At 39.4% G+C, this 26,383-nt stretch overlaps 1 protein-coding gene across 1 annotated transcript in view; it reads right to left on the bottom strand.

Annotated features, from left to right (window-relative positions):
• FBXL7 (F-box and leucine rich repeat protein 7) overlaps positions 1-26,383 on the bottom strand; it is a 385,298-nt gene that overhangs the window by 11,915 nt on the left and 347,000 nt on the right. The gene's annotated exons all lie outside the window — the stretch shown is intronic.

Raw genomic sequence — 26,383 nt, 5'->3', positions numbered from 1 at the left:
TCCCTTTGCATTTGAATAATGTGAACCAGAAAGATCACTTGATGAGGATACAAGTGGTTTTTTTTGTTGTTGTTGTTGCTTTGGGGGGTGTAATCATGTGGTTCTAAGTTTATGAAGGATGGAGCATTCTTAGGAATACCACTTTAAGAAGTCTGCTGCTCAGTTCATATCTGCTCCTCCCCCAACCTTGATGTATATATGAAAGAATTGATTCTCTCTATAAATATATTTATATATTATATTTTAAATATTTAGATGGATAGATTTAGGAAGACATTTATTCTCTTTCTAAATATGTTTATATATTTCATACACACATGTGAATATACATACATATATAATATATAATGTATATATATATATACACACACATACACACAGAATTTACCTCCAAAGTACACACTTCTTCATCTGTGAAGTAAGAGAGTTGGTCTAGATAATTTCTAAGTCATTTCCAGCTCTAATTATAGCTCTAAAGATTTAAACAAAAATTCTATCCTTGGGTCTTTTTTCACATTTTGTACCTTGGGAATTTTCAGACACTTGTCCTTTCAAAGAACTTCCGGCAGTAACATACAACACCAGAACTTCTGACACAGGACATCTCTGCTGTCTATTTGTAACTTTCTTACTGATACGCTTTTTCTACTATGTTTTCTTTTTAATGTACTTCTCCATAACCTAACACTGCAAATGTCCCACACGTGTCCATGACTTTGCTCGTGGAGCATCCTTGAATTACTGTCTGCCTCCCCTGCACTCCCCACACACCTATACGCACAGCTTGTCTGCCTCTTGAAATGCAAACACCTTTTGTTACTGAGAGCAAATGCCACCTCCTCTGAGAAGACTTTCTTAGTGTCTTTGAGATATTATTAATCATTTCCCTTTTGAAATCCCTTCCCTTTGTTACACAAACATGCATGAATTTATCTTTCCCTAATTTGCTTGACTGTATTGTTCAATTTCACACCTCTCTCTGGATTTCCCATATCCTTTGTCATACGCTTTTGCAGGCTTCTTAGGCAGAGTGTACCTCTTTGGTCCCGTGATGTTGGCTTTGGCCGTGTGACTTGCTTTGGCCAGTGAATGTTAGGGGATGTGATCTGCCGAAAGCCATTTGTGTGGTTGTGTGCTTCTGTCACCACGAGAAGAACGTGCTTGGCTGGTCCACTGATCTTAGGATGGAGAGAGGCCTGTATCTTATCAGATTAGCAGACAGAACTTGTAGCCATGCTCCACCAAGCCCAGCTGGGGTCAACTGATGTCCAGATGAACCACAGATGTGTGAGCTAGAATACTGAGATTAGGGGTGATTTGTACCACAGCATTACTGTGGCAACGGATGATGGATATGTCTTCCATTACACTAAAAACTCCTTTGATACAAGGGTTAAATCCTTTTCTTATGTGTGTCCTGGCAAGGCTGACATGGTTTATGGTACATAGTAGGTGCACATAAATGCCCTAAATTGAATGGAAGTATTTATATGTCTAAAAAAGAACAATTTCTAGGTTGATATGTACTTTTCTGTCCCAGGTGGGATACACACTGCATTTTAAATCATTCATAATTAAAGAAATATGTACTCTTTTTTTTTTGTAATCAGCTAAAATAAATAGTAAATCTTTAAAGAAAACCTTAAGTGTAAATCAATGACGAATTTCAGAACTGCCATCCAAGCTACCATGATTCTAACCATGATTACATGGACTCAAAGACTGTGTCTGAAGTTAGTGTTTTTCTTAGACAGGTGAACAGCTTACTTCAGATGGGGGGGTGGAGGGGAGATAATCTTAGACTTACAGCTCTGACATTCTGCAGCTGTGAGGGCTCTGAAATCTCTCCCCGCCTGCTTACATTCTGTTCATCTTGAAAGAGAGACCCTTAACAGTGTTCCGCAGAGACCTGCACAGCTTGACTTAGGCCCCTGAAGAATGAACTATAGTCACAGTGGGGGTGGAGGTGGATTCCAAAAACCTACATTTATAACCGGTTCACTTTTTGTTGCTTTTTCACACTCTCAGCAATGGATACTAGGAATGCGCCCAAATTGCCTAGCACTGCTGCGCATTTAGTAACGCTTTTAGTTTTTTCTTTCTTTTCTTTGTCAAAAATCATGCTCTCGTATGAAGAGAATTCACACTCAGAAAGAGATGGCAGCCTTGCACATCTGTGAGGAACATCCTGCCCTGGGGCGACTCAGGGGCCCAGGAATGGCTCCCCTACCCAGCGCTTGGCGGCTGGGTTCCCGGCGGTAATTCACGATTGCTCTGCACTGCTCGCCAGGGTGTGGAGACAGCAGGGGAGTCTGGGAGATTTCAGCCAGGAAAGCTGACGTCTCTTTTGCCAGAGCCTACACCAGCATTCTCTGAGTTTTTCCTACTTATTCTGCAGCAGGTCAAGAACCCGCAGAGAATTTTAGAAAGCATACAACTTATCATAATTGATAAATAGCACCTGGTAATTACAAAAATAATAAAGAATGATGAGTGTTGCTATGGTCTGCATGTTTCCATCCCTCTCAAATGCGTGTGCTGAAATCTTAACTCCCAGGTGATGGTATTGGGGGCTGGGGCCTTTGGAAAGTGATTAGATCTTTAGGGAGAACCTTCATGAATGGGATTAGGGCTTCTGTCAAAGAGACCCCAGAGAGCTATCTCTCACTTCCGCCATGTGAGGTTACAGTGAGAAGGCTGACATCTATGAGGAAGTGGGCCCCCACCAGACACAGAATCTGCCAGCACCTTGATCTTGGACTTCCAGCCTCCAGATCTGTGAGAAATACATTTTGTGGTTTATAAGCCACCCAGTCTGCAGTCTTTGGCTGTAGCAGCCTGAACAGACTAAGACAGGTAACAACTGGAGATGTACATAGCTAGATGTTGTCACAAATTATATTTTCCGAATACTTTATGTCAAGAAATATATAAGGGGGAAATAGAAATATGTAAATATACATATATTTGCCAAATACATGCATACATACATATATATACACACATTTTTAATTTGGAAGTAAATGCTATTATGGGTAAAAATATGCATGGCTTGACACACAGTCTATCTTGTTCTTTGGTGCTGGAGCCATTTACTGCCACTAGGTATGGTTTATAAAAACAGAAGTAGTTTTCCACATAGAACTAGCAAGAGTCCAAGAATACAAATGCCAATAAGCCAGGAAAATAGAGCGTGGCATTCAATTCAAAACAAGGGTCATTTCCGCCCACGAAGTGGTACACTCTGTCTGCACAGGGCACTCGGAAAGACCTAGTACTTCCTTTGTATGTAGTTTTTTCTCCTATGTCCTTTTCAGAGGACTGACAGCTAAATGGACATGGGCAATAGCTGCTAATTTTCCTGACAGAGCTTAGAAACAAGGATGCGGATGCCCTGACACCATGGATACACATGCAGAGAGGAGAGGATCATCAAGATGGCAGAGTTAGAAGAAACCTGGAAACCTCCGCCTGGCCTTATGACACTGCAATAAAAACAGAAGAGGAAAGAAAGCTGACTTTATTTGAGCTTAAGACTCTGAATGTAGGGCATTTTGTAGGAATGAACATGTTTTCATATCTGAATACCTTTTCCAGGTGACTTTCCACCAATCTGAGGTGTTGAGGACAAAACCCACCTCTCTATCTTAGCAGGAAGGTGGTACCTATTGGTCTACAACACAGTATAATGATAACTCTGGGAGGATATTAGTGCGAATTTTAATACATTGTACACTTTTGTATACAATTACATAAAAATTAGCCATTATAGAATACTACTAAGCCATTAAAAAAGAATAAAATAGTGTCATTTGCAGCAACATGGTTGGACCTGGAGACCATTATACTAAGTGAAAGAGAAAGAAAAATACCATATGATATCACTTATATGTGGAATCTAAAAACAAAAGAAAGGAAAAAAAAAAGGACACAAATGAACTTATTTACAAATCAGAGACAGACCAGACTCACAGACATATGAGGAAACAAACTTGTGATTACCAGGGGGAAAGGGGATGTAGAGGGATAAACTGGGAGCTCAAGGTTTGCAGATACTAACTACTGTATAAAAATAGATAAACAACAAGGTCCCACTGTATAGCACATATTCAAAACCTTGTAATGGTCTATAATGAAAAGAATATAAAAAGGAATATATATGTATAACTGAATCACTATGCTGTACACCAGAAATTAACACACTGTAAATAGACTACATTGGAAAAAATCCATTATGTTACGTCTTTCTATACCACCCACCCCCACCCCCAGGCAAATGGTGAGATCCACAGTAGTAAATGAAAGAACTCTCCCCACCAGGCATTATTTTGAGCAGGGTAAACAGCGCTTGCAAAAAGTGGCAAGTGAAATACACATTTCCAAAAGCTCCTATCAAGAATCACATCTACTGATGCCTACACTGTGTCCTTAAATTCTGAGACGTCTTTTTGATAATTGGAAATGGAGATCATGATGAAATGGCACAGGGTGGCTTGTTTAAAAGCCCTCCTTTCCTGCTGCTTCTATGGTAGCCACATCACCATGAGGCACAGATACCACCTACACAGCATTCTTGGCCAGAAACACTGGAAAGCAGTACACGCAAAGGCTGCTTGGATCTCTTGTTTGAAGATAAAACGTCCCCTGAAATATCAGGACAAGGAATGCCCAAACTCTTAGGAGAGAAATACATCTTCATAACATATGAAAAATTTCTAGAATGTAAAAGGCAAGTGGCTTTCTAAAGTTACCAAGGCTGCTGCGGACTCTGCAGATATTCTTTGAGCAAAGTACATGAATAATGGAACCCATTAAAGACAGACACAATGGATTACCTTGTGGTCGGATGGATGGGTGAATGGAAGAACCGACAAACAGACAAAGCTATACAAGGAAAAAATCATAAGATCTGCAAAAAGGATGTCTGGTTAATTTCAAATATAAAACTGGAAATGGAAAAGAGGTTGTCAATTATGAATACGTAAGATTCTAAGAAAGGCAGAGATGAACACATGTGAATGGCATGAAAGCAGAATGGGAGAATTTAAGGAGAAATGAGCATCCCTTTTTGCAACAAGGCATATATTTTGTGGCCTGTGTCTCCTCGTGATCCAGCTCGAGAAGCTGGATATATCCAAAAACTTGAAACGTAACACAAAACTACACACCACTGATGTCTGCAGGAAAAGACACGAAATAAACTGCAAGGAATACACAGAGATAGACATTGGGTATTAACATTCAGTAGGTTGAGCTGCTGCAGATTCTTGGATTACAGATTTATAGGCAGAAAAGAAAGCGGTGATTCATTCATTCACTGTATTATTTAACACACTGTTACCGCTGCCCGAGAGCCCAGTGGGGTCTGGAAGGGAGGAGTTTTTGCATTTGACGAGATTATAGAGCAAATGTTCCGAGCCCACCTCTTTCCTGCACCACAGCCCCACTGAAGTACCTCCATGGCAAAGGCAACGCCCTCTCCAATTGCTTGTAGCCTTTCAGGAGAGAGAAAAATGACTATGTTGAGGATGTGCTTAAATCACACAAAATCCAGGATGGAAAAAGACAGAAACGTATGTCCAGGTCTGAAAAAAGAGTCAGTTTTCAGAAGTCCAAGGTGAAGACAATGAATATAAAATCTCCCAGCAGTGGCAAACATGTGAATTAAGGAAGATTTTTGGTAGGTGTTTGGATTTTCTCTAAATGAGGCTAAACTTCGTTGGATAAAATGGAGATCTTAAGCCAAATCAATAAAATGATACTTACATTAATATTTTCATCTGTTGTCTAAAAGAAGAGATAGTGGATTCTTTAAAGTTTAAGAACTTGTGGCACCATTAATAATTTAAAACACTTCCGAGGGAGTAATTTATGTGTGAGCAATATGTTTTATGTTCTAAAATTAAATATGTAAAGAATACCAAAAAGTATAGTTGTTTTCTTCTGGTGAAAAAACAAAAAAGCCCCACCTCTATCAACTTCTATTCTCATGGCTTTAAAAGTCTTGGAAATTTTACATCTTTAGTAATGACAGTACAGTATCAAAAATATTCAAGGCATCTCATGTATACATGCTTATTAGACACATTTTCTTCTAACTAGAGAGCTGCCTGTTTTGTACAAGTTTTTATTTTCAAACCACTGCTGTTTACACTCTAGGAAGTCATATTTACATTACACTGGCCTTTCAAAGTCTAAATTTACAAAGCTACTCTGCATTTTCCCCCTCTGATTACCAAAACTTTTGTGCAAGATGCTTTCGATTATAAGTTGTCTTTCTACTCAAGAATTCTTGCCATAAAAAGCAAGGTTTCTTTTCTTAGCTTAAACTCAAGCTTAAAAAAACAGATCTATAAAACCTAGCTAGTGGAAAAAAAATACAATCTAAGGGATCTTTTCCTTCTTGTTTTATTTCAAAATATTTTCTTTTAATGTGGTTCACATCATATACACACTCTAGAACTTATTTAAGGTATCGGTTGCTATCAAGTGGAAATTTATACAGACAAGGTTAATCTTGCATTTTACCTGGAGGGAGTTACCTTTGGGACTCACGGGTTCTTGCCGGGAATATTATCTAGAAGGTGGCGCCCCTAGGATGAGATTATGGCCAAGATTTCTGTTCGAGAACAAAAACTTTGCTTTATCAGTCACTTAGATCAGTCCTATGAGGGCGCAGCTATGGTGGTTGGTCCCTGAAGTCTTGACGAGGATGGTGAGGGTCCTTTCATATAGTTTAGTCTAACATCTGCCTAACCACGTGTTCCCCAATTTATCCAGTTCTTGACTCTGAACTGAGTATGGATTCTGTTTTGCCCTTAAATTCTTCTAAAAGGGAACAGGTCACACTGCTAAGGAAGCTTTTAACCCACATTGCTCTAAAAGCCATAAATATAATCAATGAAATATACAAAAATGGCATCTTGCGAACATCTCATGAAGGCCGGTTTTGCCTGCAATGCCTAGTATCTAGAAAGGATCTTTTAGGAAACGTATGCCCGAGGAAATATCAGGTGGCCTCGGAAACTCTGTAGAAGTCCTGGATTATAATTCACCAGCCTCCTTATGGTTTTATTTTGTGTTGAAACGATGACTTCTTAGCGCTGTTTTTCATCTGTAAAATGGCAAAGGGAGATGACCTTATATTATTCATTCTTTACTAGAAAGAAGGATGTTTCGTCCCCACGAGAGAGTACCACTGCTGTTCAATGCTCCTCTTTTCAAAAGGCGAGGCGATAGTCTCTTCACGGTAGAGCGTGTCTTTAGAACACATTTGTTAATCCTCCTTTTTAACAAAAAGAAAGCAGGCCTCAGATTCAAAGTCTTTAATAGGCAGCAGCATTTAGTTAGCATTTAATAGCATTCTTATGCTTTTAAAATTATTCACTATAATTATTTTTATTAAAAATCACTTAGTTATGACAAGTGATACTGGCCTTTTAAGTAAGGTAATATTGCAATGCTTATTTTTAAAACAATACTGTAAGTTTACTTTTAAAAATATTAAGTGAATAGCAGTACAGGTGGTGAGTAGACACGGCAAAAAATCATGAAGGCATTTGTAAATGTCTCAAGTTTAGGGAATGCTGTTAAGGAGAAAGAACGCTGAAGACAGATGAACTTGGGTCCCTGCCTCTGCTCTCCTGTGCGCAACTTGCATCATTTAAGACAAGTTGCTGAAACCCCAGGGGCCACCAGCCTCCTCTTTTGTAAACTGGAAATAATTCCGCCTACTTTACAGAGTAGTTAGGTGGAGTCTATGAAAAGTGATACTGTTATCCGCAGCAGCGTTTGACAAAAATTATACAATCTCTACTGAGGCCTTCATGGGGAAGAAATTCTGGGCTGTCTGCCACGGCGTTTTTAGGGGCATACTATTCTGGATTTCCTGGTGTAGTCTCATCTTTATAAATTCCTTATTGTTGCCGCCATAAACCGTTGAAATGTCGTTCACGTCAGTAGGGGTGAGGCAGGGAGAATAAAAATAAAAATCCAAGGTCAGAGCACAATGTACTTACTCTTGGCGAACAAAATATGACCACTGCATTTCTTGGCAAAAGAATACTGTAATTGTGGAAGTCTTTTCTCATAGTTTATTTAGAAAGTCCATTTTTCTGTGACACGGTGGACTGCTCTCTCCTTGAAATTTCTCCTGTGGTTTTGCAACACCTTTCTCTCTTCTGCTTTGCCTTTTTCCTTTTCAGGAGCTGTTTTCTCACTCTTTTCTGCAGTGCACCACTTATTGAACCGGGTTCCCAGATAATTTCATCCTTAACTCTTCGTTAGCATCTGCGCCCCTCCCTTCCGTGGTCTCACGCACTCACGTGGCTTCAGCAATTGCCTGTAAGCTAATGACTCCTGAAAGTCCAGCCTAGACCATGTTTTCTCGGTGTATCTCTTGCAAACATCAAACACATACAGCCAAATATCTGCTACACCAGCGTTGCCTAATATGGTAGCCACTAGCCACATGAAGCTACTGAAAATCAAATTTATTAAAATTAACCTAAAACTTCAGCTCCTTGGATGCACATTTCAGGAGCTCACTAGCCACATGTAACCAGTGGCTATTGTACTAGACAGCACAGATTTAGGACAATTCCATCAATCCTACCTGTATCTGTTTATTTATTTATTTTTAATTGAAGCACAGTCAGTTACAGTGTGTCAGTTTCTGGTGTACAGCACAATATCCCAGTCAGGCATATACATACATTTATTCATTTACATATTCCCCACCTATATCTAATCAGTTGCCAAGTCCCTCAGATTTGATTAGCTTACGGAGCTAATGTTGCCCTCCCTTTCTCTGTCTCCATGACTACCACCCCAGTTCACATTTTCATCATCTCTGTACTCTCTCAACAACTCCTTAACTGATACTCCTTATTCTGTTCTTCCTTCCAATTCTCCATCATTCACTCAAACAGAGCCTTGGCACTGCATTTAGAGCTAGCTTTCTAAAATATGGTCCAGTTCCCCTGCACCAAAATCTTGAATGGCTCATACCTTTTGTTGTGGGGTGAACTGTGCCCCCACAAAGTTATGTTGGAGTCTTAATTCCTGGTACCTGTGAGTGTGACCTTATTTGGAAGTAAGGTTTTTGAAGACGTAATCAAGTTAAGATGTGGTCATACTTAATTAGGGTGGTTCCTGATCCGGTATAACTGGTGTTCTTATAAGAGGAGAAAACAGAGACACAGGGAGAGAAGACACAGAGGTAAGACGGCAGTGCAAGGATGGAGACAGAAGTTGAGCTTACGCTGCTATAAACCATGGAACACCTGGGGTCACGAAGAGCTGAAAGAGGCAAGAAAGGATCCTTCTCCATGTCCCTGCCAGCACCTTGACTTTTGGACTTCTAGCCTCCAGAACTGTGGGATAAATTCTGTTAAGTCACCTGGTTTGTGTACTTTGAAAGGCAGCCCCAGAAACCAAAATACTTCCTTCCACACTTTTTGCTGAACGTTTACTACATGCCAGGCATTGTGTTAGGCACTGCCTAGGTAACAAAGTCTAATTTTTTTTAGAGTGTGTAGGGGACCCCCCCCCCCATTCACATCTGAGAGCATGTGTCCATGTTGCTCTCCTGCCTCAGAAGTTCTTTTCCTCCAGCCTAACTGGTAGATTCCCAGTCAGTGCTCAAGTCCCTGGTAAGATGTCCCTTTCTCTGTCAAGCCTTTCCAGGTCCACCCAGGCTGAATTATTTAACGACTTTTAGTGTGTTTCCATTGTAATCTTATATATCTGTACCACAGCCCTTTTCACATAGTGTCTCTCCACCCATTGGACTGGGAGCACCTTGAGGCCAGGAGCTGTTTCCTTCCTTTCTTAAGTCAGTCCAGAACCTCACCTGGATTTGGCCACCTAGAAACTGTTCACCTAATGCACAAAGGTAATGTTCTTTGCCGGGTCCCACAATTAATCCCTTTCAGTTTTCTTTTGGTTGTAGTTGGCAGTATTTATAAGAACTATAGATCTTCCTTGACTTATGAAGGGGTTACATCTGGATAAACCCATCTCAAGTTGAAAATATCTTAAGTTGAAATTGCATTTAATAATACCCCTAACCTGCTGAACATCATAACTTAGCCCAGCCAACCTTAAACGTGCTCGGAACACTTGCATAAGCCTACAGGTGGGCAGCACCATCTAACACAGAGCGTATCTTGTAATAAAGTGTTGAAAATCTCATGTAATGTACTGACTATTGTACTGAAAGTGGAAAACAGAACTGTTGTCTGGGTACAGAATGGCTGTAAAGCGTTATTGGCTGTTTCCCCTCACGATCGTGTGGGTAACTGGGATCTGAAGGCCCTGCTGCTGCCAGCATCACGAGTCAGTATGGCACTGCATCTCGATAGCCTGGGAAAAGTCAAAATTTAAAATCTGCGTATCGCTTTCCCACCATCGTAACATTGAAAAATCGTAAGTCGGGGACCGCTTGCACTTGGAGCCACCAGATGTTTCAGATTGAACAAGCTGGAACAGCTCTGTGCTTTATCAACATTTCATTTTTAGGTCTTTTTTTTTTTTTTCATTTGCCCCTCCACTTAATTTAGGCTGAGGCAGTACACACACTTAGATTAATAATGTTACTCTACTCCGAAGATGTTTAAAAAGACACACGCACACAGAAAAACAATCTCTTGCAGCTGACACCGCCTGAAGTATCTCGGAGCTGGATTCTTGGTGCTTTGTTCATGATACCTGCTGGTGCAGATCAGACATCCCTGCTCACTTCCAATAACAATGAAATATGAAAACTCACAATGAAAAATTCACAAAAAGATAAACATTTCTACACTGCCCCACAATTTTAAGACTTGCTCTGTCTAACTTAAGTTATCTAAAGTGGAACAGGAGCGTTTGTGTTTTTCCTTTTTTCCCAGAACACATCAGTTGTAACCATCAGAGCTGGCTTTTCCCTGACAGAAGGGGACAGGCAGCAACGCTTATTTGCTCCTCTCCAGCGAGCTCATGGATGGCTTTGCAAAGCTCGGGAAAGGAGCTCATGGATGGCTTTGCAAAGCTCGGGAAAGGAGCTCATGGATGGCTTTGCAAAGCTCGGGAAAGGAGCTCATGAATGGCTTTGCAAAGCTCGGGAAAGGAGCTCATGGATGGCTTTGCAAAGCTTTGTCAAGAGAAGAAAACACACGGGTTTTCATGAAAAGGCTCGCAGTCCATAATTTTCAACCTGCCAATTGCACTTTGGATGGCAGCCTTAATTGTTTTCTGTCTTCAATTGTCAGGTAGTGCTTTTGCCTTATTTCTCCATGAATAGTTACGAAATGCCAACGTCTGCATCTTTCAAAATGCCGTAGATGCTATAGTATTGAATTTAGCTTCTGGTAAGGAGAGATGTAAATTTTCAGTTCACAGCAGGAAACAGGTCCCACAGGGAGCGATAGTCTAGCTCACAAACTCAACTCCCAAGAGAGAAATCGCCAGTGAACTTATGAACATGTAGAATATCAAAAATTAATTAGAATGTTTCCAAAGCAAAGCAAATCCCTGAATTCCCTCAGCCATTTGAAAATATGATCTACCCTTGTTTAAATTCTTTACAATTTCTTTTAATTTAAAAAAATATATAAAGCATTTATTATGTACAAGACACTGTTTTAAGTACTATCTAATATTAACTCATAAATACAACGTCCCAATTATCATTTTAAACGATCATAGGCTGGGAAAACCAATGACCCAATGATGCACAGAAACACTGTTTCTCTCTGTATTACCGAATAGAAAAGGGAACAATAAAGGAACTTAGTGCATTTAAATATTGTTTTATTTACCACTGAAGGTCTCTTTGCTGCCTGGTGAGTGGATGGACACCTTAAGGTGACCTGGGATACATCTTGTGAATGAAAAATACTGCAAACCATATCAGTAACCAAAGAATGCTGAAGCCATCAAGTCCTCAGCAGCTGCCGCAGCCCCCAGTAAAGAGAGGCCTGCAGCCCGGCCCCTGCAGCCACTCACAATGGTGAACCCTGAGGGGACTCAGAATAAGAAAGGACAGGATACTGGCCCTAGATGGCTAGGTGCTTGTCAAAGGAATGAATTCAATGAGCCCAAATGTTTGCTTCCTCCCATACACAGAAAAGCACTAAATTCTTTAACTTGAGATGCCTGGTTTTCTACAGTTAACAAGTAATTTTTTTTTTTAAACAAGTAATCTTTTAATGTTCCAACTACATGGTCTTTGTTGTAAAGCTCCTATATAACCTAGCTCCTCCCCTACCTCTTCGGAGCAGTCCCTCAGAGAGATCTGAGAGGCTGTCATCTGGGGCTCGAAGGGGTTCAAGTCCTCAGAGATGTCCGCCAAAAGAAACGTAACTGTCAACTTTTAGGCTGTGCATTTATTTCAGTCAACAATTTGCATGGTGAGTTTCTACTACAGTCCAAGTTCACAATCTCTGCTTGAGAGACCCGAGGGCCATGCCTTCCAAAGAACAGACCCAATCAATACTCAGCCCAAAGACCGACTTTTCAATGGGTCCCTGGATTTTGGGGACAAGACTTTAACGTGCTGGCTCATTCTGGACTATATTATTAATTCATACTTATTTTAGGAAGTCCTCGTTTCCAAGGAAAATTAATAATAATCTTAAAGACATTCAGCTGCAGAGTAGAATTCAAGCAAATTGAAATGCTTGTGGGAAATCCTTCCACACCAACTGCATAATATTCTTCTGGAGAATTAGAACCTTTCATTAACTTTCCAGTTCACCCATATCTCAATCAGTCCATAATTTCTGGGTCATATTTCTCTTAGGAAGATATCTAGAAGTGTATACGTATTGGATCTATCTCTTAGCATATGGATAAAGATTGAAAAAAACAAATCTAAAAGTAAGTTCCTAATTATAACACGTGGCATTAATCAGTGCCGAAAGCTTTCACTTAATCTCAAGACCATTAAAAAAAAATGCTTTGGAGAAGGATTGGGAACCAGTCGCTGAGGGAATATACATTTGATATGTTGGAGATGATCTCAATTTAATATAGCTTTTCTGGACAACGTGTACTTTTAGTTTCCTTTTAACCAAAATTTAAGACTTCTACTTAGTCATAAAGCAAACAGGATGGTAGATTCTGGTTCATCATTTATATCGATATTTCATATTCAGTAGGTTACAGTTTTATTTCCCCCAGGAGGCCATGGTTTGACCTTGTGACATGGGTCAGGGTGCGGGTGGGGACACGCGTGGACTGGGAGGTAACTCAAGATTTATCCCCTCCATCCCGCTCTCTGATTGTTCCCTGTGCTTGCCCCCAACCCAAACTGAGATGTCCCCAAGGTTCTCATGGCTGGGCCACTCTGCTTATTCTCATTACTTTAGATCTGAACTTAAAAATACTTAATTTTTTCCCAGCAAATGTTAGCACTTTGACATTATATTCCAGCCTGGTGGCTTGGGTTTTCCTCAAGATTTTTTGTTGTGACATATATTCATTTGGTTTTAAAGTCTCTCTCTATTAAATTAATAAAAGCAAAGAACATTCCGATTTATTCTTCAGAGGTTGAGCAGATAGAAGCCTCGAGGTAGGAATTGTTCTGGCTCATTCAGTATGGAGTGCCTTAAAAAAATTCCCTGTTCTGGGCCAGATTATGTGCAGGTTGGCTTCCAAGCAATCGGTTAGTCCCTTTAGGTTAAGAAGAAGATCAAATCTCTTAAAATGGTTTAAAAAAGGACAATGAATTAAACATGGCACCTTAGTCTTAGATTTTGAGAAATTTTAATGTTTTATTATTTTAGAGTTAATTTCAGGTTATTTTGAACAAACAATGCATAGTTTATAGCTAAAAGATTGCTTCATTTGCTTCATAGATCAGGGAAATAAAAAGATGATTAAAACAGCATCTTGTAAGATGGTCCATTTTGGCTTTTTCAGCCATATCGAGAGACTGATAAAAAGCTGACTATTCAGTGATCCACTATTATGACACTGAAGTATATCACAAAGAAATGGTCAGGTATTTGTACTTTTAATAATATTCCTTGGCCAGTAAAGCAAAGTAAAGTAAAGTACACACTTTTCTTCATTATAAAAATATAACCCATATAAATACAGTCAAATAGTTATGAAATAGAGATTTTGTTTTCTTAAGGAAAAATTTAGGAACATGTTGACCAAGATTAATGTGCAAGATATCAAATGTGTGGTTATTAACATAACTCTTTCTTTTTTTGTATCTTACACTCCTGGAACTCATTTTGAGCTTTGACCAAAGCTCTTCTTTATCCTGGAATAGTTTTCCTTCTTATGATTTAAATTGTGTAAAGACCGAAATAAAATTAGAAGCAACCCATCACAACCATAATCTATCTAATACTTAATCATTGCAAAGAGCCTCTGTTTTTGCCACAAAATCCACAAAGGGTTTATAATTTATCCCTCTTTAGAGTTTGGCATTGCTACGTAATCAAAGTAGGGAACAAAGAGCATTGTGTAGTCACATCAGGGTTATAAGTTTTGTATGTTTTCACTGCGAATAAGTACACAAAATGTCAGAAAGGGTCTGTTGTAATTCACATCTGACTATCAGATAACCTAGTATGAACAAATCTGGCTCAAAGCTTAGAAGTATGTCAAAAGACAAGAATACATCTTAAATTAGAGCAGCCAAGAAACATAATGCTCGAAGTAGTCTTTTGACTTTTTACTGAAGAAACTTAAAATTATAAGCACAATTGAAAGCTATATCTATGAAGATTCAGAGGTACTAACATACCTTGAAATGTAGCAGCTACCATAGGATATGATAAGGGTGCTGTATTTTGCAATGTCAACCTTAACCTTAGGTCCCTAAAATAACCATTATTTCTCCAGTTCTTCCCTTCTCTTTCTAGGGGCTGTAGAAGTGTAGTTTCCAAAAGCTACATAAAGAGAAAGCTGTTGTCCAAGGTTCCGATCCCTAGACTGTGAAAGTAGAACAGATATGAGTATACATTCTCTTGCCCCATGTGCTGGTCTTCTTGGAATGAATTAGTGGCACTCTGACCTCCAATCTGTTTTTAAAAATTTGAGTTGCATGAGAAGTAGAGAGAGAGAGAGAGAAAAACAAACAAACAAACACTAAGGCAGTTGCTATACTGCAGAGTTTTATAATCTCCTTTAAAAGAGATTCCACAAAAATATCTATTAATGTTTCTTTAAAAATTTTTTTTAAATTGAAGTATAGTTGGCTTACAATGTTGTATTAATTTCTGGTGTACAGCATAGTGATTCAATTTTATTTATATATAATTTTTCATATTCTTTTTCATTAAAGGCTATTACAAGGTATTAAATACAGTTCCCTGGGCAATACAGTAGGACCTTGCTGTTTATCTATTTTATGTATAGGAATTAGTATCTGCAAATCCAGAACTCCCACTTTATTTTTCAAAATTAAGAATTAAAATTATGTTTTAAAAAAAGTCAAATGTCTAAATAAATTCTGGATTTTTCTACCCCCTGCCTATTTTTACATGAAGGAAGGAGAAATCGTTGCTACTCAGAAAGAGTCTGTTTTCATGTGCACAGAGACCAGAGACCATAAAAAGATAAAACCATGGCAACTAAGAACATGTTGATCTTCCTGGAGGGAAGTGCCCCAGAATATCAAAGGGCAAGGAGAGCCCTAATCAGATTTTGTGGTGTTTACATCTAAACCACCTCCTCCCAACTCCTGCATTCAACAGTCTGCACCCAGTGGGTACAATACTGGGAAGGCTATGGTGGGAGATGGGAACTGACCTCTAGGTAGGCACCATTTGCCAGAATCCTTTACCTAAAGAAGTGAGAATCAGATCTTTTAAGAAAATTTTCCTGTCTCGGATGGCTCCCATTTCCCCCCCTCTTTTATTCCTGAAATGTTGTACCTTGAGTTGAACATTAACTTTGAAATGGCCTTTACTCCTCCATGTACTCATTTGGCTTGCCGGGCCTTCAACCTGCTGCATTTCCTGCAAGGAACCCAGAGGTCGTCAGAGTGGTGACCACTGTCTTTCTCACCCAGCACTTTTGCTGACATGCTCTTGACGTAGACATTCAGCGGGCAAGTCACTATTCATTCCTTCAGGGCTTGTTCTGCTCTGATCACCTAGACCCACCATTTGAAACCTTCATCATCAACATCACAGCACCTCCGATGAGAGGCTATGCCGTGCTCACCTAGAAACCACAGGGGCAAGAACTGAATCAGCCCCGCAGGACTGACAGTGGCAACGTGGTGTTGGATGTCTGAGGACAGCTCCATGACTTCTCCCAATCTAGGGGACTTGGTGAAAGGCCTGTATTGTGCCACTGCCTCTTGGGTTGTACAAGCCAACTGGAAACCTCTGTGGGGCCCTAAAAAGAAAGCTAGCAGGTTCTCTCCTAAAGGGTAAGCTCGCTGCTCAATCAGGGGCGAACTGTGAATACCAGTATCACTACTTAAGCCATACTTTGGGATTATAAGAACAGATGGAAGTATATTTCACGTGGGAAACCGAGTTGGACCAGTTTCCTCAAGTCATCTGGACACTTTTTTCTTTTAATCAAAGCATCAAATTCTTCCTTGTATATTGTTCAGTCGTCTTCCTTCAATCAACATAATGGCTGCAAAGAGCAAAAACACGCTGACTCAAAACATTAGACCATTTAGATAATCATAACTACGTAAACATGGAGGCAACTTCGGGCACTTTGTGCTGCGAGGACGTTGAGCGCTCTGGGACTCCGCAAGCCGGGGCGTCTGTGCCTTCTAAGGAAAACAAACCAGTAACGCCACAACTTTAAACATCCTGCTCCATCATAAATATTAAACATATGCTGTAAGGGGAAAAGGCACAGCCATGTGAAAGCAAGACAACCAGTATAAAACTGTCACTGTGTACTCTGTAGTCACGGAGCGAAGACTTGGAGTGACAAGATGAGAGGCAGCTGCATGGGACGCTCCCTTTTTGGAAAACTGGATAAGGAAAGAGAAGCAGAGTGACTGGAATCAAAGGCTTTTGAATTCTAATTAAGCGCACTTTTCTGGTCATCTTATAATTGCATCACCTTTGACGTTCTGCACAAAGCAAGTTAACTGTTGAAGAATGCCACTAAATCCCCTATGCACTTTCATTCTGAAGTGAATGATGTTAACCTGCAAAAATAAACCTGTACAATATACAGCAAGACGTGGCAATCACACCCAGCTTAAAAGTCATTAAGAATGCAAAGACAATCATTTGCATTCTGGGCTGAGTATTCAGTACATTGTGCTGAGTATGTTTAAAAAGTCCTTCTAGAGATGGGAGACCTATCTACGCCGTGGTTGTACTTAAAAAGGGCAGTGCGCTGTGTGAAGTTTAGTGATATAATCTAGCTCTGGCTTTTTCAGATTCTTGCTTGCTCTAATGTTCTGTGGTTCACTCAAGAAAAATCTTATGGGGAAGTCATAAGAAATGACTCATTAATTAAAAAAATACAATAAGAGAAGAAATATTTGGGGCTTTGGGCATTCGTCATTCAGTGAACTGAGGCGGTAAAAGTATATGGCCTTTAGAAACCGGGGTAGCCAATGAAGAATCTGTTTCTGGATTGGCAACTAAGCAATCTATTTCTCATTTCGTTTTTGAAGTTAAGTAGTTTTAAGTAGGTTTCTATTTGATAGTCTTTAGAACAACTTAGGTTTCAATAAGAATCCAGAGTACTCTACCTTCCAAAGAGTCAATCTGAATTAAGCCTTTTTCACAAGTTATTCCCCTACTTTACCTTCAGATTGTGAAGTAGAATTGTTCTAAGGAAAACTGGAAGTCTACTAATTGGGCCAATGAGACATACACTGATAAATATTATCAGAAGTTATAGTAATAATGATTTTCTCCTTTTTGAACCGAATTGTTTACTTTCAGTCCATACTGCTTTAATTTCTACAATCAGAGGATTCAGTTTTATTGATTCATTTGTTATTTGATTGGCAATATGCATGGTGCACTCCAATGTTTGCTTGAAAGATTCTAAGTTTATACATCTGATTTACTTTCATATGTTGCTTTGACTCCAATAGGGAATCCATAATAATGGTTCTCTGGAAATTATCAAGTAATTCACTTAGAAGGTGAAAAAAAAATCCCACCCAACGGAAGTGATTCTCTTGCTCAGTATCCCACCTGTCGTCCTTCTTTATCAGGACTGGCTTTGCTGGTAGCACCATGAACAGACCTTAAAGACCAGAGCACTAAGAAAAGTAGAAACACATTTTCTTCTTTCTTTGCAGTTCTCCAGTACAGATCTTAATGTGGTGGTGCAGGAGCAGCTGTAAGAGAAAGGATTCTGCTTACAGGTTAGGGACGGGAAGAGGATGACTTCCCTTTTCTCCCTCCAATAATAGAGTTTTGTCTTAGAGATGCCGTCCTGTGACTTCAGGTTAAAATGAGGAAATCTCTGGAACAGGTGAATGCAAAACACATTTATTTCTTAGTGTGAATGATCTGATTATATTCTTGTGGGCACAGATGACACGAGGTTCCCCCAAGGAGCACCCCACACAGTTAGTTCTCCTAATAGCCACTTAATCCTTCCATCCCCAGTGAAAAGTAGCTCTTGAATTCACATATCATACTTTCTTTCTTTTTCTATAATGTTCAGTAACAGGGGAAAATGTCTACATGAAAGACCCTGAAGATACTTAAAAGTATCTTTAAAATAGCATTAAAATTCTTTTCTTGTAATGACGATCATTACCATCAACATTCTTAAAGTAAGCCCACTAAAAGCTCCGTTGCTCACCAATTCCATTTGCATGGAGACCCTTATGAGTTTTTTCTATTTTTCTCTTTCTCTCAATCCTTTGCTGATTTTTTAAATTCAGGTTTCTCTTCCAGGCCTCTGAATAGTTCCTGATTGGGCCAGACTGCACGGCATGACCCTTTCAGGCTTGTCTAATACATTGATACGCCTGGTCCCTGTGTCTGAAGAATTGATGGAGCAAAGCCAGCATTTTTGTATTTTTTTGTTTCTTGGATTATTTTCTCAAGTCATGCAGACCAAAATTCTAAGCTTATAAAAGGTTGCTTTTTCAAATCTGTTTATCTCAACTACAACTCCTTTCCTGTGTAAATGATCTTCCACATTATCATTTCAATCAGCAGAACCCTTGAAACAGAACAGTATTTCAGAACATTTAAAGTTAAAAATACTGTTATGATTGACAGTATGTTTATGTGTATGTTATATATATGTGTGTGTGTCTGTCTGTCTGTCCGTCTATCTATGTCTTATCCACATGAACACACCCAATAAACCCGAGCAGCAAGGAAAGTAGATCTTCTTCTTTCTTTGCAATTCCACAGTACAGTCCATATCTTGATATGGTGGTGGAGGGCCAGATGTATGAGAAAGGACTATGCTTAGAGTTTGGGAATGTGGTGACGATGACTTCCTTTTCTGTCTCTGCATGTATATATATACATAAACATATACATAAGAAATACATGTATATGCATATATTCTTAGTTTTGAAAGCTCTATGAATTATTCAGCCCTCTTCAAAAAGGTAGGCCAGAAAAAATCCCTGTAAGAAACAAGAACAGCTGTCCTCTTCAAAAAACAGAAGGCAAAAATAAAATCAAATAAAATCCCTGTAAGAAACAGGAATAGGTGCCCAAAAAATACATATTTGGCAGAAGATGAACAGGTGCAATGACGTGACTTCCCAGCTGAAAGGGGATATAAACGGAGGAAGTGGCCATAGAAATGCATGTGATATTGAACAGATTCACAACACAGCTCTGAGCTCAGCTCGTCTGCAGGGTTAATAGATTGGCTGAACCAAGAATTATATACTGACTTTTATCCACGTGTCTGTGAAAACAATTTCAGGCAGAGAGCTGTATCCACTGACACATTTTTAGCTTGAGGCTAAAAATCAGAACTAGAAAAAATCATAATAAAATTCATATGGAACCATCAAAGACCTAGAATTGCCAAAGCATTACTGAAGAGAAAGAAAGAGGCTGGAGGAATAACTCTCCCAGACTTCAGACAATACCATAGAGCTACAGTCATCAAGACAGCATGGTATTGGTACCAAAACAGACATATAGACCAATGGAACAGAATAGAGAGCCCAGAAATGAACCCACAAACTTTTGGTCAACTCATCTTTGACAAAGGAGGCAAGAATATACATTGGAATAAAGACAGTCTCTTCAGCAAATGGTGTTGGGAAAACTGGACAGCAGCATGTAAAACAGTGAAGCTAGAACACTCCCTTACACCATATACAAAAATCAACTCAAAATGGATTAAAGACTTAAACATAAGACAAGATACAATAAACCTCCTAGAGGAAAACATAGGCAAAACATTATCTGACATACATTTAAAAAATTTTCTCCTAGAAGAAATAAAAGCAAGAATAAACAAATGGGACCTAATGAAACTTACAAGCTTCTGCACAGCAAAGGAAACCAGAAATAAAACAAGAAGAAAACCTACGGAATGGGAGAAAATTTTTTCAAGTGAAACCGACAAAGGCTTGATCTCCAGAATATATAAGCAGCTCATATGACTCAAGAAGAAAAAAATAAACAACCCAATCCAAAAATGGGCAGAAGACCTAAACAAGCAATTCTCCAAGGAAGACATACAAATGATCGAAAAGCACATGAAAAAATGCTCAGTATCACTAATTATCAGAGAAATGCAAATCAAAACTACAATGAGGTATCACCTCACACCAGTCAGAATGGCCGTCATTCAAAAATCCACAAATGACAAATGCTGGAGAGGCTGTGGAGAAAGGGGAACCCTCCTACACTGCTGGTGGGAATGCAGTTTGGTGCAGCCACTATGGAAAACAGTGTGGAGATTCCTCAAAAGACTAGGAATAGACTTACCATATGACCCAGGAATCCCACTCCTGGGCTTGTATCCAGAAGGAAATCTACTTCAGGATGACACCTGCACCCCAATGTTCATAGCAGCACTATTTACAATAGCCAAGACATGGAAACAGCCTAAATGTCCATCAGCAGGTGACTGGATAAAGAAGATGTGGTATATTTATACAATGGAATACTACTCAGCCATAAAAACCTACAACATAATGCCATTTGCAGCAACATGGATGCTCCTGGAGAATGTCATTCTAAGTGAAGTAAGCCAGAAAGAGAAAGAAAAATACCATATGAGATCGCTCATATGTGGAATCTAAAAAACAAAAACAAAAACAAACAAACAAACAAAAACAAAGCGTAAATAAAGGACGGAAATAGACTCACAGACAGAGAATACAGACTTGTGGTTACCAGGGGGGTGGAGGGTGGGAAGGGATAGACTGGGATTTCAAAATTGTAGAATAGACTACACTGTATAGCACAGGGAAATATACACAAAATGTTATGATAACTCACAGAGAAAAAAATGTGACAATGAGTGTGTATATGTCCATGAATAACTGAAAAATTGTGCTGAACACTGGAATTTGACACAACATTGTAAAATGATTATAAATCAATAAAAAATGTTAAAAAAAAATCTAAATGTTACCATAAAGAGATTTTTTGCATATCTATGCCCAAGGGCAATTCCGTTAGAATCAGCGCATAAATTTCATTTCTCTCTTATGCTGCCTGATACATAGAATCTCTGTTTCTTTTTCTTTTCTCTCTCGTGCACACGAACATTATGTGTCTATCCGTCCAGCTGCTAGCTGGCACTCCTCTACTACCAAAACTTACGGCTGGGTTTATAGATTCCTATTGCTTATGCTTTCTCCTCCGTGTTTTCACTGAAATCAGCAGGATTTCCAATGTGGTCGGGGAGAAAGAGGCTGAGTTATTTCTGCTCCACCAGAAATGAGTAGCTGATGGGTAGTTGCCGTGTGAATAAATGTTCTAGTCTGTGAGATTCTGGCTGGTGCTGGATTTCCTCTGTGAGTGTCTATGCTCTGCATATGGGTAGCATCCTGGTTTCTACTTTGGATGTGATAGCTATACGAAATAGGGCTAAAGACAAACCTTTGTATTCATAAATTTGGAAAGCATGATATATATCAAGTGGGGAGTCCATGGGGGTAGAAGACTCTGGCTAGATACATTCTTCTTTTTTTCTGCACATCCACACTAAGTGTATTACCCTTGCATGCTGGCTTTGCAATGTGTTTCATTATTATTTGCATGAGTCACAAGTGACTTTATGAGAGGTATTTAATGGTGTGATGTTCTCAAAATGAGTTTCACACTTTTTATTCTCTTTCCAACTCTAATCCATTCTGATTGGATCAATTACAGTGCCTTCCCCATTGCCTGCTGAATTCAGAGCAGACTTTGGTCTATCCATCTAAGGAGAGCTGGCTTTGTTGGGGCTTCAACACAATTTTTCAAACTTGCCTGTTAATACGTCCCTTGGTGTGGCCGAATCTCCAGAAAACTGGACTGTTCATGGTTTCCTGGAGCATGATCTAAACTCTCTCCTACCCCAGTTGCCTCCTCTTCCCTTGTGCATTTATATTGCTGTTGCTTGAAAATCATCTTTAGGCTTGACTCAAGTACTGTCTTCTTCATGAGCTACTCCCTGGGTCCATCAACATGCGGGGTATGCCTCATTTAAACCATCACAGTGCTTTGTATCTTAATTAAGGCTTTCATTTATCTTCCTGCTTAGGTGGCTGAAAGGTCCACGGTGATATGTACCCTGATTGTCCTTTTCACAACTGTTTTCCTAAAATCTACAAAAGTGCTTCACACGGTAGAGGTGCTCATTAAATATTCAGTGAATAGATAAATGCGATGTGTAAAAGCTTTAGATTCAGCTCCTTGGAGTCTTTCTTTTTGTCTCTTGTAGCAGCAAGCTGGGTGATTGCATAGAAGATTCCAATATATTTGTTGAATTCAGAAGACCTTCCCTAAAATGTATAAAATTAAGGAAAGTTGCATTTGCCCACTATAGTTTATAAACCACTTTTAGCTATATTTCTTCAGACTTAATGCTGTAAGGTGGGCAAGTTAGGGTTTTTTTGTTTGTTTGTTTCCCAATTTTCAGATTGAGTTACTGAGGTATGTAGAGAAGTAGTAAATAATAGCCTTGGAATAGAGTTGATCTTCTGCTGTGTGTCAACCACAACAGATGCCTGAGTAAGCTGTCCCGGTCACCTGTATTTCAAAGGGTCCGAAGAGGCAGGAACTGTCAGGAGCTCTTCTCCTGTGGGCACATGGTCTGGCGAGCTGGGAGCACACTCCACTCTGGATTCTCAAAACCAGGATGTACAGATTGGCTCAAAGATTACGTGTTCACACTGGGTGAAATTTTCCCATCCCGTTGCTGGATCTACAAGATGGGTAACTTTAGAGGCTATTTTGCCCACTTCAGGCTCTCAGAATGCACCAGTGGTTTATCCACCATATTTGGGGTAGGTTTCTAAAGTGAGGAAAGGGTGACAGGGTGGCAAATTTAGTATCAGACCCCAAACCCCGCAAATTCTTCCCTTTCCAACCTAAACATTTAAGATCAAAGTAGACTCCACTCAGCTGACCCTGAGCTCAGAGCCATAAGTCCCAACTTTAAAATTAGCTTTGGGCTTAAAAATAAGAAAAAAATGCTGTAAGCATCAGAATTGGATAAGCATTCCTACAGACAATAGAATGCAAAGGATCAGAGATGTCTAAGGTGTAAGATTTGCAAATGAAACACCCACCAAAATGCAATGCATCCAGCTTATTATAGTACCTTCCTTTCTTCCTTACTACAGTTTAATGTCACATTTTTCTTTTTTTTCTGGAAAAATTTCAAGGATTTTTCAATCATTTTTCTGGGTTTTCTCTAAGAGTTTCAATTATGCCCCAAGCCATATATTTTATGCTAAACATAATACTCAGGTTCCTTGCCTTCAAAATTATCTACGTCTTTCTTCTTTAGTTTTAAATAGCTTTATAGAATTTCAATTATGTAAACTATGCATGCTTGGTGCTAAACATTCACCAGATATAGGATACAATAAAGGGTAAAGATGATTATAATCTTCTCAGTTTCAGGTCATCAGTTTAACATTTTCACGGTAGCTTAGATAGATAGGATGGTAGGGAGACTGACAAGCAGAACAGAGGGAAAAAACATTTTAGAATGCTGATAATTTTAAACTACTTCTGAAACAGATACATGCTTTCATCTCCAGAGTACAGCAATTTATTTCGCAGAAACGAATGTTTCAGTACATGAAACATCATACAGTGCCATTAAACATTCTAAAATGTTTATTTTCTCCTCTTCTGTGAGGCAACTTACTATCACCTATGGAAAAACGAACACTCACCTGTTCAATTCTAATAACAAATTAAAAAAAAATTGATTTAAGTTTCTCATTAAGCCAATGGCAAAGCTAGAGCTGAGTTGAGGTGCAGTGGTGGAGCAGAACCTACATGTAGCTTTCTGTGAGCCTACATCTCTGTGAGGGTTAATGACAGTCAAAACTCTACCTCCTAAATACCGTATCAGTGTATAACACACTCAGTATATGCTTGCTGGGAACATGGCAGAATCTTCTCCCTGGAAGAAATCTTTGAGGGAACTCCCAGAGGCTTTAGATAAAATCTCATCTAAACCATAAAGAGAAAACACTAAAGAAAATACAATTTCCTATGTCAGGGCCCCACTATACGTCCCCACTATCAATCAGTAGCCTTACCATAGCTCTCGTAACATTCATGACGCCTTTCACCAGCATTTACTGTTTGTGCTCCCATCAGCAGGTGGTTAGGTTTAAGTCTCATATTCCAACCTGCCCTGGGATATAAATGTTGTCATGGCTTGTTTTTGTTACTAGAATATTCTCTATGAGCTGTGTATTACAAAAACTGACTAAATAGTCCAGATGTCCATTTGACACCTCTGTTACAGTGACTGGGTGGGCCCTGTCAGTCTAGCGCTAAACAAACGCTTAGCTTTTCCAAGTGTTAACTTGCTTTCCCTTTGGCCCTACCTGATGGGCTGAACTCCTGCCCAAATGCAAGTTTGATCATGCCTTCATACCACTGTTGATCAGGTAGATGCACTGAGCTTGAGTTTCTCTCTTCAACGCAAAGTAAAGTAGAGAGAAATAATAATTCATCCCATAGCATTACACGCTTAAATATAATTTCTAAAATTATGTATTTTGATCATGATTGGATAACTCCATTGCAAACAACTGACTCCTTGTGGCCTAATGTTACATTAGAAATATGAAAAAGAATGCCCAATATCATTATGTTTTCAATTAGACGAAGGGAATGTCAGGATTAAAACAAAAATAAGGCCATGTTTTATGCAGTAGGTTAACTCAAATTCAGCAGGCTGCTCACTGTTGTTGTCTCTTCTACATATACTGGTTATTCAAAGTAGTTGTTTGGATGATGAGTTCGCTGGCTTTACCAGTGCTTATTTTGTTGGCATAAACTCAGTACTGATTTACGACATTCAGGTATGATGCTCATTTTTGATTATTAAAAAGGACACACATTAACTTTGATCCTTTTTCATCATCTCATAGCGTCATTTGAAGAGATGTTGGAAGAGACTTTGTCAAGTGTTATATGATAAATAGTATCTGTACATATTCCTCACTACTGGGGACACAGTGGTTAGAGGGAGAGCACTGATTTGGCATCAGATGAACTGATTTTCACCCCGCCCTTCCCCAGTTGAGGGACCCTGCACAAAGTACATTTAATTCTCTGAGCTTCCATTTCCTAATCCATAAAATGAAGAAAATAGTTATACCTCATAGCATTACTATGAAAATAAAATGGAGAACAAGCAAACCTAGGTTAAATACTTAGTGAGGAGTCTGGCACATAACAGGTGCTCAATAAAAATGTCCTCCCTCCTTTCCTTGAGCCTAGGAACTTTGTGAATGCATGCCTTGCACACAGTAGCTATGTAATAAATGTGGAAGGCGGGTGCAGGAAAGGCAGGGGGAGCTGGTCTCCCACAACCCTCTATCCCCTCCTTGCCGGGGGCTCTGGGCAGTGGCTGAGTTCCTTTCCCGTAGCCCTCTTGGCTGACAAGCAGCCCCTCTCCAGGGACTATAGCCCTTGCCAGGTTCCAACATCATCACTCCCTTCCTCTGCCCCTCAGGACTGTGGGTGATAATGGCTTCCCTCTGTAGCTGGTCCCTGAGATGCTCACCATACCTTCCCCATAATCTTACCTGTATCTGTGCAAATAGCAGCTTTATTCAACCTTCTCCATTACTCCTTGTACCATCCATTTCTGCTCATAGGCTACCTCCCAAGTGAAGCCTTCCACAATAACCTCTTTATTTCTTTATTTTTAATTGATTTTTTTGTTGAAGTATAGTCAGTTACAATGTGTCAATTGCTGGCGTACAGCATAATGTCCCAGTCATAAATGTATATACACTATTTACAATAGCCAA

This window comes from Camelus ferus, chromosome 3, assembly GCF_009834535.1.
Source record: "Camelus ferus isolate YT-003-E chromosome 3, BCGSAC_Cfer_1.0, whole genome shotgun sequence".
In the NCBI taxonomy this organism is placed as follows: Eukaryota; Metazoa; Chordata; class Mammalia; order Artiodactyla; family Camelidae; genus Camelus; species Camelus ferus.
This window is presented reverse-complemented; position numbering and strand designations above follow the sequence as displayed.